This window comes from Castor canadensis, chromosome 11 (genome assembly GCF_047511655.1).
Source record: "Castor canadensis chromosome 11, mCasCan1.hap1v2, whole genome shotgun sequence".
In the NCBI taxonomy this organism is placed as follows: Eukaryota; Metazoa; Chordata; class Mammalia; order Rodentia; family Castoridae; genus Castor; species Castor canadensis.
The window spans coordinates 58385204-58402476 of NC_133396.1; the positions used below are offsets into that span (position 1 = coordinate 58385204).

The 17273-nt window shown below is 41.8% G+C and overlaps 1 pseudogene; it reads right to left on the reverse strand.

Annotated features, from left to right (window-relative positions):
- Positions 1 to 1588: 1588 nt before the first annotated feature.
- LOC109677721 (mitochondrial transcription rescue factor 1 pseudogene) lies at positions 1589 to 10262 on the reverse strand (annotated as a pseudogene).
- Positions 10263 to 17273: the final 7011 nt, after the last annotated feature.

Here is a 17273-nt window from a genome sequence, read left to right on the forward strand (position 1 = left end):
TTTTTAAGGTTTCAATACTCAATATACTAAGAATGAAGTGACATCAGGGAAGTAATTGCTGTAGTGCAAGATGTTGAAAGGGTGAGTAATAAAAATCAGATGGATTTCTTGGAAGGGAAATCAGTTTACACTTCAAACGCAGGGCCTGGGTGGAGGCAGAACAAGGGAAGAAATTGAAGCATGTGAGAGTCAAGGGTAATGGTCAGACCAGCCTCAGCATATAAGGCTAAAGGAGCAGGCCAGTATGAGCGTCCAGTGAATCATGATGACCAGGAGGACAACTTTCACCATGTGATAGGCCTTTTGTCACCTGCAGCTTTTATAAGAATTGAGGTTGCATACTGTGTCCAATTAAACTGTATGCTTTTCACGTTTCCTTGTGTTTTCATTATTGCTTGGTAGCCTGCAAGACCTTAGGATAAATTCCTTGCTGGTGGGTAAACTTGAACCTAGAAAAGTTGCAAGTAAAAATTTGTCAGAGGCTGGAGGTGTGGCTCAAGCAGTAGAGTGCCTGCTTTGCAAGTGTGAAACCCTGAGTTCAAACCCTAGCCCACCAAGAAAAAAAAAAAAAAAGGAAAAAAAATTTCTCAAAAGAACAAGAAAATAGTCACCAGCCACTGGAATAAATAGCCATATTCCAAGCCAGGAAACACTCTTCCTTAGATAGACACTGCCAATTTGACATCTTCTACTCTTCATTTTGGGGTAGCCCACCTCAAGATACCTTCCATCGGTCCTCCCAGCCCGTGCTGCATCTCTAACGAAGAGGTCCATTCTAACTCCCGCTGTTCTAGGTGTGCCTATGTGACTTGCTTACCCAACAGAATATGGTAGAAGCGATGTTCTATGACTTTTGACTTCCTAGGCTGAATTAAGAAATCTTGCAGTTTCCACTTCAGTCTCTTCATTTGCTCACTCTTGTAAACTGCCCACCATATTATAAGAAGCCCACAGCACACGGAAAAGCCATGTGTCAGTGTTTCTGTCATCAACTATAGCTGAGCTTTCAGCTGGCGTCAACTGCCAGCCTTGAATTTGGTCTTCTTGGTCATTTGGCTCAACTGGTTTCTCACTTGACCTCATCCAATACCTGTCTAAAACTTGTAAGATGCAGCAAATGCAAAACCCAACTTAACCTGGTCAATGAACAGAGCTGTGGGGAATAATAATAAATTTCTTTATACCACTGAGTTTTGGGTAGTTTTTTATACAGCAATAGATAACCAGAATAATCTCTGCTTCAATAACCCAAAGAAATGCCCCTCTGAGAGATGCATGCACTCTTTTGTCTCTCACATTTTTAAGTTACCATGTATTAATTGCACAAAGGAATTTCATTGTAGTGTTTCTATATGTGCATATAACATACTTTGATCAAATCTACCCCCGCTATGACTCTTTCTTATCCCCCTTTTCTCATTTTTAAAACAATTTTAACAGGTTTCCTTATGTTTTCATACAGATGTAGGCACTATTTATTTCTTTTTTTCACAAAGCATAGGAGAACTTTATTTTAGTAATGTTTTCTTTTTATACTGGCTACTTTCCCACCACCAGAAAGCAGCATCATGGATAAAAATCAATCCATTTATTTAGACAACTTTAATTTTTCCACCATCACAACACTACCCATGTGGTGAAGACTTTCAAAAGTCTTCTCCTTGAACACTTTTTTCAGGAGAATCTGCATCAGTGCCTCTGTTTCTGCCTTTTTGTCCTTTCCTAGGAGAAGAGCCAAGGTATCTCCCACTTTCATGGTTCTGCCTTTCTTCTGTAATTTCCTTCCTTTACAGTCTGAGTCCACCTTTGTGGAATGAACCTTCTACTTTCTTTCTCCCAATACTGAGGCCTGTCTTTGGGGTAGCATCAAAATAGCCATTGGCCATAGCAGAGTCATGCTTGGGTTCCTCTTCCTGCTCATTTCTCTTGTTATGACTGCTCTGTTCATCAGAGTCTTCTTCTTCTCCTTTTCTGCCGGCTTATTAGCAGATTTTTTAGAGCTGATATTGCTTTTGAGTCTTAAGGAAAATGGAATATATTCTGAAGATACTAAAAGCTCTGGGAGTTTCAAGGAGAAAATATTATGGAGAAGTATTGCATAATTTGATGGATTTAACTTGGTGCTAGAAAAATGTAAGTATTCATTCCAGAAAGAACAGTTGGTATAATGAAGGCAGCTCCTAAAGCAAACCCCAGGTTCCAGATATCTGGCTTTCTTAAAACACCAGTGAGCAATACAACACTAGTCATAGCCAAGGTGCATATGACCTGTACGTCAGGGCTGCTCATCCATCCCACTACCATGTCGACTGCAGGCCCCAGGCCAGCCTCTCCCCCTGCCTTCCATCTCTTCACTTCTTTAGACAATGGAATGGCTTCTTTCAGGTTAAAATGAAACCATACTGACTGGGAGCAATTATTCAACCAATATTTCTGCTCTTTATTTTTATGCTGTTTATTGCTCTAAGAGCAATATCATCCCAGGTTGTTATTGAAGATGGAGACAACTTGTTTTTGTTCCCATTAATCTCCTGTGATCATCATGGGGAATCTCTATCTCTAAGCTGCTGAGTTTAGCATTCAATTGAGTTCTTATTCAACTAAGCCAGTATTTATCAACTATCTTTTATGTACTGTGATAGACTGTGGGGCTTACGGAATAAGTGAAGTCCTGCTCCCAAGGACCCTTTAGTTCAGGAGAAAAGATAACCCAAATGAAAAGATGATATAATTCAAGAAAGAATGTAATGGGTGCCAAGCATAAAAGGTACAAATAAAGTCACACGAGCTCAAAGAGAGGGAGAGATGAGTCCTTCAGGAGACAGCCAGGGGCCAGACAAGAAATAAGCAGACTTAGTCTGGATCCCAGACTATCACTCACCTGACATCTGGACAGCTTATTCAGCCTTCCATATTTGTATAATATAGGGGAAAACACAATTAACTGGTTTTAAATTTTTGAGCAACTACGTGACAGGATCTTGAGAAGTCAATAAAATAGGGAAAAGAAACTAGCAGTTATATCATAGAAGATGCTTTTTTTCGTGGAAGCAGGTATCATTGTCATCAACAGTGCCACTGTCACCATTATTTACTCAATGGAATCAGAAAAAATTAAATGAGAAATAACACGTGAGATGAGACTTTAAAAATTTTATTTCCTCACACCCTATGCAAAAATCAACCAATGGCCTTACTGTGCGAGGTCAAACTATAAATGTCTTAGAAGAAAACACAACCTTTGTGTCCTTTGTAAATCATTGTAACCTTAGATTTGGTAATGGGTTCTTAGCTATCACACCAAAATCACAAACAACAAAACACAAATTAGATATACTGAACTTCAAAACTGCAAACTTTTGTCCTTCAAAGGACACTATCGAGAACAGAGAGGGTTGGGGGTGAATATGATGGAAGTGCTTTATATGCATGTATGAAAATAGAATAACAAACTTGCTGAAATTGTTTTTAAAAGGGAGCAGTAAGAGGATGTGAATTTGAGCAAAGTACATTGTATGGATGTATAGAAATATCACAATGAAACCTTTTTGTACAATTAATATATGCTAATAATAATAAAAAAGAAAGTGAAAAAACACATAGTCAGATGTAGAAGCACATATCTGTAATCCCAGCTACTCAGGAAGCACAGCAGAGGATTGTGAATTCAAAGTCAGCCAGCCAAAGTTTTTAAGACCGTATCTCAAAAACCAAAATACACACAAAATGGCTTGGGGTATGGCTCAAGAGGTACAGCTTACTCAAGGCTCTGGGTTCAATCCCCAACACCGGGAAAAAAAAATGAGAACATAGCACACAGAATGGAAGAAAATATTTGCAAGTCATATATAAGGAACTTGTACTTAGAATATATAAATTTTATAAGTCAATTATCCAGCCATATAAAAACGGGCAGAGTATCTAAATAAACATTTCTCCAAAGAAGACCTACAAATGACCAACAAGCTCATGAAAAGATGTTTTTTGTCATTAGCCTTCAGGGAAATGCAAATCAAAGCCACAATGAGATACCACTTCACATCTCCTGGGATGATTATAACCAAAAAGTGAGATGATGCAGCTAGGGAGGGAGACAGCGGTAGAGCGCTTACCTGGCCTGCTGCTCAAGTTCTATCCCAGCACCATGAAAACAAAAAAGTGACATAAGAACAAGTGAAGAAATTGGAGTCCCTAAAAGTAAAGGCAAAAAGATTAAAACAAACAAACTGCAGAGCTTTTGGGAAACTGACTGGCACAATTCAACAGAGTTACCATATGACCTAACAATTCTATTGGTAGGGATATATTCAAAAGAATTAAAACAGGTCTTCAAATAAAGAGTTGTACATGAATGTTCATAGCTATTCATGTAGCCAAAGGGTGGAAGCAACCATATGTCCATCAACTGACAGACAAACAAAATGTGGTCTAACCATACAATTAAATATTATTCAGCTACAAGACAGGCTCAGTGGCTCACACCTGTAATCCTAGCCACTCAGGAGGCAGATATCAGGAATATCATAGTTTGAGGTCAACTTGGGCAAAAGGTTTGAGAGATTCCTCTCAATAATAATAATTTTTTAAAAAGCTGAGCAGAGTGGTGTGTACCTGTTATCCCATCTATGTGGAACGTGTAAATAGGAAGACTGTGATCCAGGTTGCCCAGGTATAAACATGGGACCTTATTCAAATAATAATTAAAGCAAAAAGGGTTAGTGGAGTGGCTGAAGTGGTAGAGACCCTGCCTAGCAAGTGCAAGGCCCTGAGTTCACCCCAGTACCACCAGACTGTACATACATATGTACATGGGCGTGTGTGTGCATAATTCAGCTACAAAAAAAGAATGCAGTACTATTCCATGTCCTAATATGGCTGTACTTGGATAGCATGAAAAATGAAAGAAACCAATCGAAAAACATCCATCATGTAATTCCATTTATATGATGTGCAAATTCAGCAAATCTATAAAGACAGTAAGTAGACTGGTGATTTTCTAGAGCTGGGAGGATGTGGAGTTGAGTGATATGGAAAGTAGGAGGTTGCCTTTTGATGTGATGGAAATGATTCTGAATTGATGGTCGTGCTGACTATACAACTCTGTGAACAGCCTGTCAAGTGGGTCAGATGGTAAGTGAAATCTCAATAAGGCTCTAACCAAAGAAACGATGCCTCAGACTTGAACACACCAGGTGAAGAGCAGTGAAAGCATTGGGTCAAGGAATCCAGTTAGAGACCAGAGTGAGTAATGGTGGAGTGGACATTGTCCGGCATAAGGCATTTGGGGGTTGGGTTGGCGATCAACCTCAAGAAAGGCAGGATGGCAGAGAACTGTGAGAACCAGTCTTAAGGATTAGGCGTACAGCAAAGATAGGTTGAGGACTTGAACTAAGGGAAAGGAAGAGATACACTCAGGGATCTGCTATGTGATAGTTGCGTTAATAGGACATTAATTATGTCTGTTGAGTGGGGGCTTAAGTACACACAAAACACAAATACAACTGAATAGTTTTGAGTCTGAGAATAAGAAAAATGTGGTTTAACTCATAGAAGTCAAGAGACACAGCTGATCTGACAAGGCAGGGTGGCAATTCACATCCATACAGATAGACCACAGATGGAGAAAGACAGAACCCCAGAAAGCACTTCACTTCCTTTCTGTGAAAGGAGTCGGAGAAACTTAAGTTGTTGGCATGATTTTCCTAATGTCATTGTTGTTTGGTTTTGTAGGTGACTTGGAATGGGTGAAGGTTGAGAGAGACTGGCATTTATTAAATGTTTACTATGCATCAGGCACTCCATTTTTTGTTTCTTGGTTTTTTTTTTTTTTTTAAATACACGTCGTCTTATTTTCTGACAACAGCCCATGGGGTACATACTACTTTTGTTAACCTTAGAATTTGAACCCAGATCTGTTTGGTTAGTGATTATGTCTACTGCTTTTCGTTGTAAAGTATAAATCAGACAACATCTCTGAGAGCTGAGCCAAGCATCTAGCATGCATAGGTGCTCAACAAATACAAATTTTCTTCCTCCATCCATGTAGCAACCTGTCCTCCATGGTCGCTGACCCTGTCTAAAACCACATCCAGGATGAGGATTTACTAAGCAGGCTCTCCCTCTCCCAGCTTCTTTATTATCACAGTTGATGCCTTGAAGCTTCAGTCCTGCCATGGGTGACTGCTTTCCCTCTGATCACACCTTGTACACCCACGCCTCCCCCTGCCTTCCTCACTCCCCTCTCCCCCACATCTCTTTATGCTTCTGCCACTCCAGTGGGGTTTAATAATGACAAATGTGCATTGGATTTGAAGCTACGGTTAAGTGCTTGTTGGGAATTTGGTAGAGGCCCACCCACACGCCCATCTCATTTATAACTTACGTCACTGGAATCAGGACTGCTAAAAACAGAAAGATTATGATCCCTTCCAACTAATCTCAAACACAAGAGAAGAAAACTGCACAGGGCTCATCTCTGTGAGCTTTTACAACAGTAAATCGTAGCTCATCAGAGCCAATTCCTCAGCCATTTGCTTTAATCTAAACCAGAATTTCACATCTCCCCTTTTATGGTACCATTTCAGGGCTTTGTGAAGAGGTCGAGCAACGACCATATGTTATCGTTCTAATGAAAACAATCAGAGCCTGTGGTTATTAATCACCTGGTCTTATCATTTACTAAAGGCAAGTCTTATTAACCAAAAGGCATATGTTTTGTTCCTGAATTCCAAAGATAAAAACCCAAAGAAGATGAGAAGAAGAAAACTAAAAATTCAACTGCACTGGAACTTCCTAAGTGAATTTTATCTCATCAATGGTTTCCTTAATTAAGTACTTACATGGAGTTTGAAATAAAACACTCACCCTAGACAGAGTTGTTTTAGTATGCTTCTCTTTTTGTTCTTTTCATTCTGATAATTTAACATGAACTCTTGAAATTTCAGAAAGACCAGAATAGCTATAATCGGTTCTATAATTAGTGCTGAAAAATCATTAGACTACCTCCCATCTCATTTATTCAATGACTATATTTGAATTTGCCTCTGTGACGAACTCATTACATATATTTATTTATTCATTTATTTTGAGGGAACTGGGGTTTGAACTCAAGACTTCACATTTGCAAAGCAGGCGCTCTTCTATCTTGAACCATACTCCCAATCTGTTTTGCTCTGGTCATTTTGGAGATGGGGTCTCAAGAACTATTTGCCCAGGCTGGCCTCAAACCACAATCTTCCCAATCTCAGCCTCCCAAGTAGCTAGGACTGCAGGTGTGACCCACAAGCACCCAGCAACATAGCACTTTAAAATACATAGTTGTATTTATCTTAATGTTGTATACAAATCACATAAGGAAGGAAGATGGTTAGACTAGACCCGTAGTAGATGAGTTCTAGAACAACAGCAGGCAATTTCACAATGCTAATTTCCAAAGGCAAGAAATTCAATGAGGGCAGTTGTACCTCATGCAAGGGAAGCTCTTAGTTGGAGACAAATCATCAAAACATAGCCACATGCACCAGGCCTTCTGTGACTACTAGTTCTCTATCAATTGAAATAAACAGACATTTGGGCAAAGATAAATTACATGTAAACTAATTTGAGCACCCATACATTATTTTTTGCTTGTTAATTTAATTTCCACAGAGCACAAGTATAACACGATCATCTGTAAGGGAAGGAAGTTTGAGGACAATCCAGTTAAAAGTGTTTGAAAACCTGCCACAGTCTTTATTCCCTCTTGGATTCACCTTTCACACTCATGTGGTAGGGACTTTGAGAAGCCTTTCGGTAGAGAAAACTGTCAGATTTTGATTTTAACCTGAGCTCTCTCAGCGTTTTTGACAAATGAAGTTTTTGTCCTTGTAATATCTGTTATGATTTTTTGCAAGTAGCGTTGAGTTCCCCAGAGCACACAAGGGGACGCATCTGGCCTCCTGGTGAGCTATGCCTAGGGAATTGGTCTGTGCATCCCTAGCCAAAAACCAGCCTTCATCCTGCAGTAGTGATTATTTTGAGACAGAGCACCTTGGAGAGTTACCACAATGGGCACATGATAAGCAGTAAATAGTCATTTTAGTGAGATGCAATCCAAATTAATTAAGGTATTTAAATGACTCAGACCACTCCAGGGTGAGGGGCTACGGGAAGGGTGGCGGGATGCTGGAGACAAGTCACAAGCCCTTATGGAGTCCAACAGCAAAGAGATAAGAGCAGGCAGGTCCTGAGAAACATCAGAAACCCTTGATCCTGACCCTCTGCAACTTGACATTCGAGTCCATGCACTATGTGAGGCTGGAACAAGTGTTCAGCAGTGTGTGGGACCCGCTGGGTCTCAAGAATGTTCTAGTTGAAAGTTACTGGCCCCTAGTCAGGCACAGTGGCACACACCCGTAACCCTAGCCCTCCACTCAGGAGGCTGAGGCAGAGTGATCATGAGTTCCAGGCCAGCCTAGGCTACATAGTGACACCCTGCCTCAGGAAGTCACTGGCCCCAGGGAGAAATCTGCTCTGTTTGTAGCTAATGGTAATGCTTTGCTCCCTCCATGAATCAGGCAACCCAACCCTTGCTTAAAATCTGGGAATGTTTAAAACTCTTTCCCTGGACATTTGGTTCAATAATACTGGGGTAAGCCCCAAAACTCTTAGTTTTTACAAAGTCCCACTAGGGAATGTAGCACACCTCCAGGCGTGGGCTGTATGTCCACACCCTGTGGCCCACTGTGTGCAAATTCCAAAAGGATTGTCTCTAGCCTGCCACCAACTTACCCCTGACATTACGATTCATGTCTTGCCCTTCAATGAGAGGCTTCTGACCTTAAGTATGGAGGAATTTAATATATTCTGCAAGAGCCAACGACTTTGTCTTTTCGTCTCTTTGGCTTTAACTAATTCCCACAAGTAACGTATTCAACTATTACGTTATCCTATGGTTCTCCCTTTATGTTTCGATTCACAGCATCTCTGTGCAGCCCTTGTTTAATATTTGGGTGACAAAATGTTTCTCAGCTCTTAGAAATAAGTCCTCCATGGCCTTTACAACTATAAAATGCTGCCACTAAGAGCATGTGATCCAGGTTTTCCAAAGTCTCAGAAAACATCAAAGTTTTCCCTTGCCAGAAACTGTGGGTGGAAAGAAATGGGGAAGGAGCCTCTGATCCACTACGAGAGCTGAGGAATGGTGAGTGGGGTGGATTTATGAACTGTAAGCGTCATCCTTGGATGCCTGTGTGGCCAGAAATGAGGTCATCAGAAAGCAGGTGTGCAGCTCCCAACAGGTGTTTATAAAAGAGGCCTTTAGCCCAAGCTCCACTGCTACCTGGAGCAGAGGGGAGCAGATGTCAGGCGGAGAAATTCTGTGCCATGGTGTTAAATCAACACAAATGTTCTCCTGAAGGAAATTGCTAAGGCTTAACATTGTCATCCCGTGATTGGAAAGCTTATTTCAGAAAACTGACATGAATCCGGGTGTGCAAAGTCTGAGGTCTGAGAGTTTTATGGAAACTAAGAATTCTACAAACAACAAAGAAGAAATTCCTTTAAAAGTGTGGTTTCATTGCTCTTGCCTTCTGTATGATTTGGAGTTTGAGAAAGGACATAAAAGTACAGAGGATTGTGTTAATCCGCTTTCAATCACCATGACATATCTGGAATAATTAACTTCCTAAGAGAAAGGGTTGCTTTTGGCCCAGTTTCAGAGGTTTCAGGGGCTTCAGCTCATGGTTACTTGGCCCTGTTGCTTCGGGCCTGGGGTAAGGTGCACATCGTAGCAGAAGTGCATGGCACAGCAAAGCCACACTGCCAGGGAATGAAAAAGACAGAGAGGAGAGACCAGGGACCCACCGTCACCCTCGAGGGCACATCCCCAATGATGTAAAGACGTTCCCACTGGGCCCCAGTTCTTAAAGTTTCAATCACCTCCCAGTAGTACCAACTTGGGGACCAAGACTGTAACACATGGACCTTTGGGGGACATTCCAGATCCAAACTAGAGCAAGCATCCTATCCTATGGTGCACATGTGATTCAGTCTGCCTAGGCTGTCTTTGAACCATCAGCTATCTCTCCTCCACTCTTCATCCATAAGATCCTGGGGGAGTAACACTATACCTCTACTTCCAGCTTGGACATATAACCTATTGCCCAATCAAAATCGCCCTTGAATACTTACACAGTTATTGAAGAGGATGTGTTGTTTCTTCCAGGGATGCTGAGCCAATAGGAAGGGAAGCTCAATTTACCCGTGTCCATCTTTGGTACCATGTGACGGAGGTCTGTGAGGGGAAAGCCGACACCAAGGATACTGAAGGCTACAGACAGAGAGCACCATGGTCCTCAAAGCGCTGTTTGAACTCCTCTTCCTGGCCATGCCAGAAAATTCACCCTGATTTAATTTATATGTGATTAAATCAAAAGCCATCATTTGTGAACAGAAAATGGAGACTTTATCATGTCTCCATCAGACAAAAATGTCCTGGTAACTCAGAAAAAATAATAGGCTCATAGAAAGAAGTCGGGAAAGCGGGGATGGAGCCCTGGCTTTCGGACTACCAGTGGTATTCTTGGCTAATCACTTATATTTTGAATGGTTTGGATGTTCTCATGTATAAACCCAGTGGGTGAATCAGGGTCAATTCTCAGCTCTTCTACTCCACTACCTTCCTAGGAACCTGATGATCTTATAACCTATTACCATCTTTAAGTTCATAAATATAATTTCTTCTTTAAACTTAATTGCCTGATTATACTGCTCACTTTACATTTGTTCATGTACAGAAGATATAAAAAGAAACACTGACTGCATGAGTTTTAGTAAAAATACCTTTTATCTGTGATTAATTCCTGATTTCTGGCGTCCGTAAGAGAAAAGCAAAGATGCTTCCAGTGAGATCCCTATGGAAATGGCTGCATCACAAAGCAAATTGAGAGTACTTGGAGATGTCTGACTGGGTTTCCTCCATCCTGTATCTATATCGAGGGCTGGTGGAGTGGCTCAAGCTGTAAGAGCACCTGCCTAGCAAGCATGAGGCCCTGCGTTCAAACCTCAGTACTGCCAAAAAAAAAAAAAAAGCTGTGTCTACATTGAGAACCTTTTTAGCCTTAAGCCCCAAACCTGCCTAGCTCTTCATGTATATTTGAGCAAAACTGGGACAAGAATCCTCTGAAGACAAATGCAATAGAGCCAGAAAAACTTTGTGGCTGCTTCTCACTCAGGTTCTGTGTTCACAGAAAAAAAGACACCTTGTTTGTCTGCAGTCTCCTACAAAGTCTCAGTCTCTAACCTTAGAATCCTAGAAGCATGTCTTTCTTGGATTAGTGACAGCTAAATGTCTCAAGCCTAAAGGAACTACTCCAACAGAAATTGTTCCTAGGTAATTTGTGAAATGAAGATGGCCTAACATTGTATACTTTGTAATTAGACAGCCAGAGAGAGAAAGAGAGAGAGAGAGAGAGAGAGAGAGAGAGAGAGAGAGAGAGAGAGAGAGAGAGAGAGAGAGACTGGTCTTGTTTTAATAACAAAAATTAATTCCTTAGTTCTTCTTAAAGTCCTCACAGGAAGCCTAACCAAGCCTGTGAACTAGCAATAAATGTGGTCTCACCTCCCTGAATAGGCCTTTCTCTACCTATAAATCAGAGATAATGAAATTTGCCATGGTTCTACTTTAAGCTCTGAATAGGGGTGAAATTGAGAGTCAGGGGTCAGGAGCCAAATGGCTGTATAAATACAATGCATTGATTTGTAAGCCTTGCAGATATGGTTCGGGGAGGGGAAAAAAGGGTTAATTCAATTTTGTACTAAATGTCTTCTTCCTCTTCCAAGTCAGTCATTGGAAATTCTGGCAGCTGTAAGCAAAAACTTGGTGGCAGTGAAAAATTCACTAAGAACCCAGAATAAGTTGTTGGTGAGCCCCCAGTGGAGTTGAGCCTGATAACTAAACATGCAGCCAAGACGTCTGAAGTTGCAGTATTCGTTCCCACCAGGCAGTGGTTTGGCTGTTTGCCTCTACCCAGCGTCATGAAGCTATAGGGAAGCCTCTTCCCCTGTGAGAGCTCCCTCATGGTATCCCTTTGTGCCTGCAGGTGTTAATGCTGCCAGCCATCCCTGCCTCCTGCCGTCTTTTGTTGGTTTACCCAGCTCACACAGGCTCCTTTTTTTAGAAAATTCTTTTGTGGGACCGGGATTTGAACTCAGAGCTTCACACTTGCAGAGCAGGTTCTCACAAATCAGGTGCTCTACCGCTTGAGCCATACCTCCAGTCCATTTTTATCCCAGTTAATTTGAAGATGGGGTCTTGAAAAAAAAAATTTCATTGGGATGGCTTTGAATCACCATCTTTCCAATTTCAGTTTCCCAAGGAGCTAAAATTTCAGGTGTGAACCAGCTCACACATGTTCTTCAGTAAAGCCTTTCTGAACGTTTGGACCACCACACATAAGTCAATACATATCAACAAAGTAGGTAATCATTGTTCTCCACGACACATGTAAGAAGCCAAGAGCTACCATTGTATTTTCCCCACTATCTAACCTGGTCATGAATAGATTCCATGCAACCTCCTGTCTACAATCAGCATTGTCAGTTTTCCCCAGGCTCTGTGGGTTCATTCCCAGCACACCTCTGAGCATACCTGGACACACCTGTACCTTTCTAAATTAAAGGTGATTCCCCAAATCAGGATGTTCTATGGCCTTCACTGCCTCTGTTACCTAGAGCAAAGACTGTCCGTTCCTTAGGTTTCTAAACTTTAACTTAGGCAATATTTCTGAAGATGTATCCCATTGTTCCAGACTTCCTTTGTCCAGAAAGATTAGGAGAGTTATTTCATGTGTCAACTTGGCTGATCCTAGGATGCTCAGCTATCTGGTTTATTATATCTGGGTGTGTCTGTGAGGGTGTCTCCTAGAGAGATTAGTATGTGAATCAGCAAACTGAGAAGAGCTGACTGCCCTCCCCATGTGGGTGGCCGAGTCCAGGTCATGAGAGACATAATGGAACAGAAGGAAAAGATGGAGGAAGAGACTGCTCTGGCTCTTTGATGGACTGGGCTGGGATGTCCACCTCCCCTGCCCTCTGCACTCTTGAGTCTCAGATGGAAATCTAAACCTTTGGCCCTGCAGCTTTCAGGTTAGGTCTACAGCTTACAGAGGGCAGCTTGTGTAAGGCTTCTTACCCTACATGTAAGTCAATAAATCTCTTTACACACACACACACACACACACGAGAGAGAGAGAGAGAGAGAGAGAGAGAGAGAGAGAGAAAGAGGTATGCCTTAATTTACAATTAGACTATGTACTAATAAACTCATCATAAGTTGAAAGTATTGTCAGTCAAAAATGCATGAAATATAACCTACCATTTGGGAGCATCTCAAAGATTTTATTTTTTGGTGAGACTGGAGTTTAAACTCAGGACCTTGCACTTGTGAGGCAGGCAGTCTACCACTTGTGCCATATGCCCTCAGCATCTCCAGATAGTATGATATTGCATATAGCTAACCTGAGAAAAGATCAAAATCTGCATGTATCCCAAAGGACCTCAGGATCCAAAGAACCTGCAGTGTGCTCTATGGCACTGTATGCAACTGCTCCTGGGAGTTGGGGCAAGGAGGGAGGTAGGTGATATGGCGGGAATAGGGATAGATTAACATGAGATCAGTGGACCAAGAAACTGGTCTATCAAGGTTTCCTCTGTGAACTTGGCATCTAGGAGTCTTGGAGCAAAAGAAAGGGTACAAGTAACGTCTTGTATAAAATTCAATATCTGGCTCTTTAAGGCCAGGGAATCCAATGACTCCCAGAAGCTGTGGTCTGTAAAATAACAGAATGAGAAGGGGTGAGGAAAGGTGCCCGAGGAGATGCTTCAGAATCAGGATAAGCCCTAAAAACATTAGCCTTGGAATCCTGCTCTTACACAGCTTGTCTGCATCAGCATTGGTGGCCTTTTGTTTTCTTGTGCCTCGTTATCTCGGTTCTTTAGAATCATTCCAGGAAGAGGTTTAAAAATACTGGTACTTCCGTCTCCTCTGTCCTGAGGTAGGCTGGGAAAACAAAAAGAGGCAAACTGCGTGGTGGCTAGGGACTGACACAACTGCAGAGCTGTGTGATGCAGGACATCAGGACATCAGGAAACTACCCAAACAGTTAAAAACCAAGACAATCCAAAAACCAGCAAGACCAACATGGCTGACCAAGACAACCACTAGCCATCTTTTCTTCATTATAACAGCATCTCTGTATCATTAGCCCTTCAAAATTGGCTGTTTCCATCACACACCTGACACTGTGATGCAACTAGAAAACCCCATACAAGAACAGAAAAGGGAAGTAAACTCTATTACAAGGAGAATCCACACTCGTTACTGGAATTCTCTTTGTTTTCCCCACCTTACCTTGTCTATAATGCTCCCCACCATTAAAGTTTGCCCCTAAGATGAGCAATCCAAAATCCTGGGGGGTGATGAGGACATGATTCTCTCTTGAGAAGCCCATACCTACTCTCAAGTGTGTACTTTCACTCTGTCATAAAACTTCCTCCCATTTCCTTACTTTGTCTTGTCTCTGAATTCTTTTTTCTGAAAGAATTCTCTTGTCCAGAGATAAGAACCAAGAAACACTAGGTACAGGTCTCAATCTGATCTCTTAACCAACCATGAGACTTCTCCAGCCTTTACCACTAGCAACAGTCCTACCCCCAATTGCAATTCAATTGATCTTGAATGTAGCTTTAGGCATTTGAGTTTTTAAAAGCCTCCCTCAGGTGACTCCAACCTGTAGCCAAAAATTGAGAAATGACTGTGTTAGGTCAATCAGACTCACATGTGCTCAGGGCAGCTTTCTTAGCCATTTTTGGGTAGGGAATGTTAGGAACCACACCTTCTAAGCTGGAGGTAGTGGCAAAGGGATCAAAACCACAGAGGAAGTACAAAAATAATATAGTCATGAACCACAAAACAATGTTTCAGTCAATAATGGAGCACAGCGATCCCTCTAGATGTATGTAGGTTTTACTTCCCAGGTTTGCATAAGTACATGCTATGGGGCTCAGACAACAAACTCACTTAAGGATGCAGTTCTTAGAACATGTGCCCTGGTAGGTAGCACATGCGTGTATCTGAGGAGCCTGTGGTGAGGCTCTTTCCTACCTGGACAGATGGTGTTCCTTGGCAATAGTGGTTCTCCACTTTAGTAGTGTCAGAATCACCTGAAGATCCAAGGCTTGCTAAAACAGACTGCTGGGCTTCTCCCCCAAGAGTGTCTGGTTCTGTAGGATGAATGGAGCCCTGGTATTCTGCGATGCTGAATTCCTCTGTGATGCTGCTACCAGTCCAGGGAGCACACTTTGAGAAGCACTTTGAGCACACTTTTGAGAAGCTCTAGAGAGAGTTCCTCTCCCCACTCCCTTGGTCTTGTTAGTTCTATGTGATAAGGAGGGATGTTTCTTCACAGCCATGTAGAAAGCCTTCCTACTTCCTGGCCAAACACAGAGAAACATCACTCATCCCTGGCCAGAAAGAGCAACAAGATGTCATCTATTCCCCTCCAGGTGCTTGTAGCTACTCGGTCAGTCGCCTGAGGGCACACAAATGCTCATTAGGAACTTGGATTTTACATGGCTGACATTAAATAGCCTGGGACCCACACAGCAAGGAACGCCCATTTGTCAGCAAGAACATTTCTTCCTGTGATCACAAATGGTTTCCAGTCCTGAAGAAAACCCATGAGACTTGTGGGAAGAAAAATCGCCAATTCCATTGCTATCCTTCAAGCCCATCCCCAAAATCAAATTGAAGGGACAACTGTAGAATTCCTTTGGCTTCCTATTCTGTATCCCTTATTGGAATAAATGGGTTTTTCTTAGATTTCCAATATGCAATATTTGTCACAAAAACAGTCCTTGGAGAAGTAAGTGGAATAGTTAGAGAGGATTCACTTTTTTTTGAGACTGGGTCCTAGTATGTAGCCCAGGCTGGCCTTCAACACGAAATCTTCCTGCCTCAGTCTCCTGAGTGCTGAGATTGCAGGTGTGTGATACAACGTCCAACTCAAACTCTTTAATAAATATCTGAGTAGACAATCTTTTTGGAAATATCACAGCCTCTAATTTTTCTCAACCTCAAGAGAAGAAAGGATAGTAGCTAGAACAAAGTTGTGAAATCTGCTGAGCTCCTCCACCATCACCTCCTTATGAAGGCTCAACTTAGTCACATGGAAACTCCTGGACAGAAAAGAGCCACCAACTCTTGTTTATGTGCAGCCATCACCCATGTATAAGTGTTGGGACACCAGTGGCCTAAATCCAACAGCTGTGACTTGCAAATGGCAGACTACATCCCCAGTTCTCTGGAGCTGCAGGAGCAGACCTGGCTGAGTGGTGCCTGGACAGACATAAAGAACATGAAACCAGAGAAGGCCTAGATCTTGCCTCCTACCACTTGAATTGACAGTCGAAGGCATGAGGAATTGGTCTAAGGTAACCCCAAATTGTTTGTGTGGAACATTCATTCTATAAATGTTACCTACCCATCACTGGAAAGAAAGATTGCCAGAGATGCAGAAGTTTGGGGGAACATTGAATTAAATACAAAAAAGAATAAAACCAGATTCTTTATTGTGAGGACTCCACAAAATTCTTAGAACACTAATACTCATGGTGAAATTTCAAGAAAAAGGAGGTTTATTTGACCATTGGAAATGCAATTGTTCTTAGAAAACATAGGTGGGGGGGCCTTCTCTTGGGAAACATCTGGGCAATTGCTTTGGGAAACAATAAATTAGACAATGTCTAGTCTCTTCTCACATAAATTCCACATTCCAAGGCCCAAGTTTCCACCACGTACGGGGAACAAGTCTTAACGAATGCATAAGATCTAGAGGTGAGGTTTGAGCCAAACATGCTTTTGTACCTATTACCTAAGAAGAGAGGCTTTTGAGTGCCCCTCCTCCTCCCCCCCTCCATCTCCTCACTGGGACAAGAAAGTTATTCTAATGAAAAAGGAAAACCAAGAGAGGATGTTAAAACACTGAGTTCTAACTTTTGTAGAAATGTTATAAACATTTTCTTTCACTGTCTTACAGCTAAAGTATTTGGGTTATAATATTCTTGCCAAGACAACTGTACTTTGCCTAGAGGCCCTTACAAGAAACCAAAGCATCTTGGTGGAAATCACTTTTTCTTATAGAACTGCCACTAAATATGCAAATGGTATTCAAATACTAAGCCCAGAATCAAAGACTAGGCTATTCCTTGCAACTTCTCTCACCTGCTTCTTCACT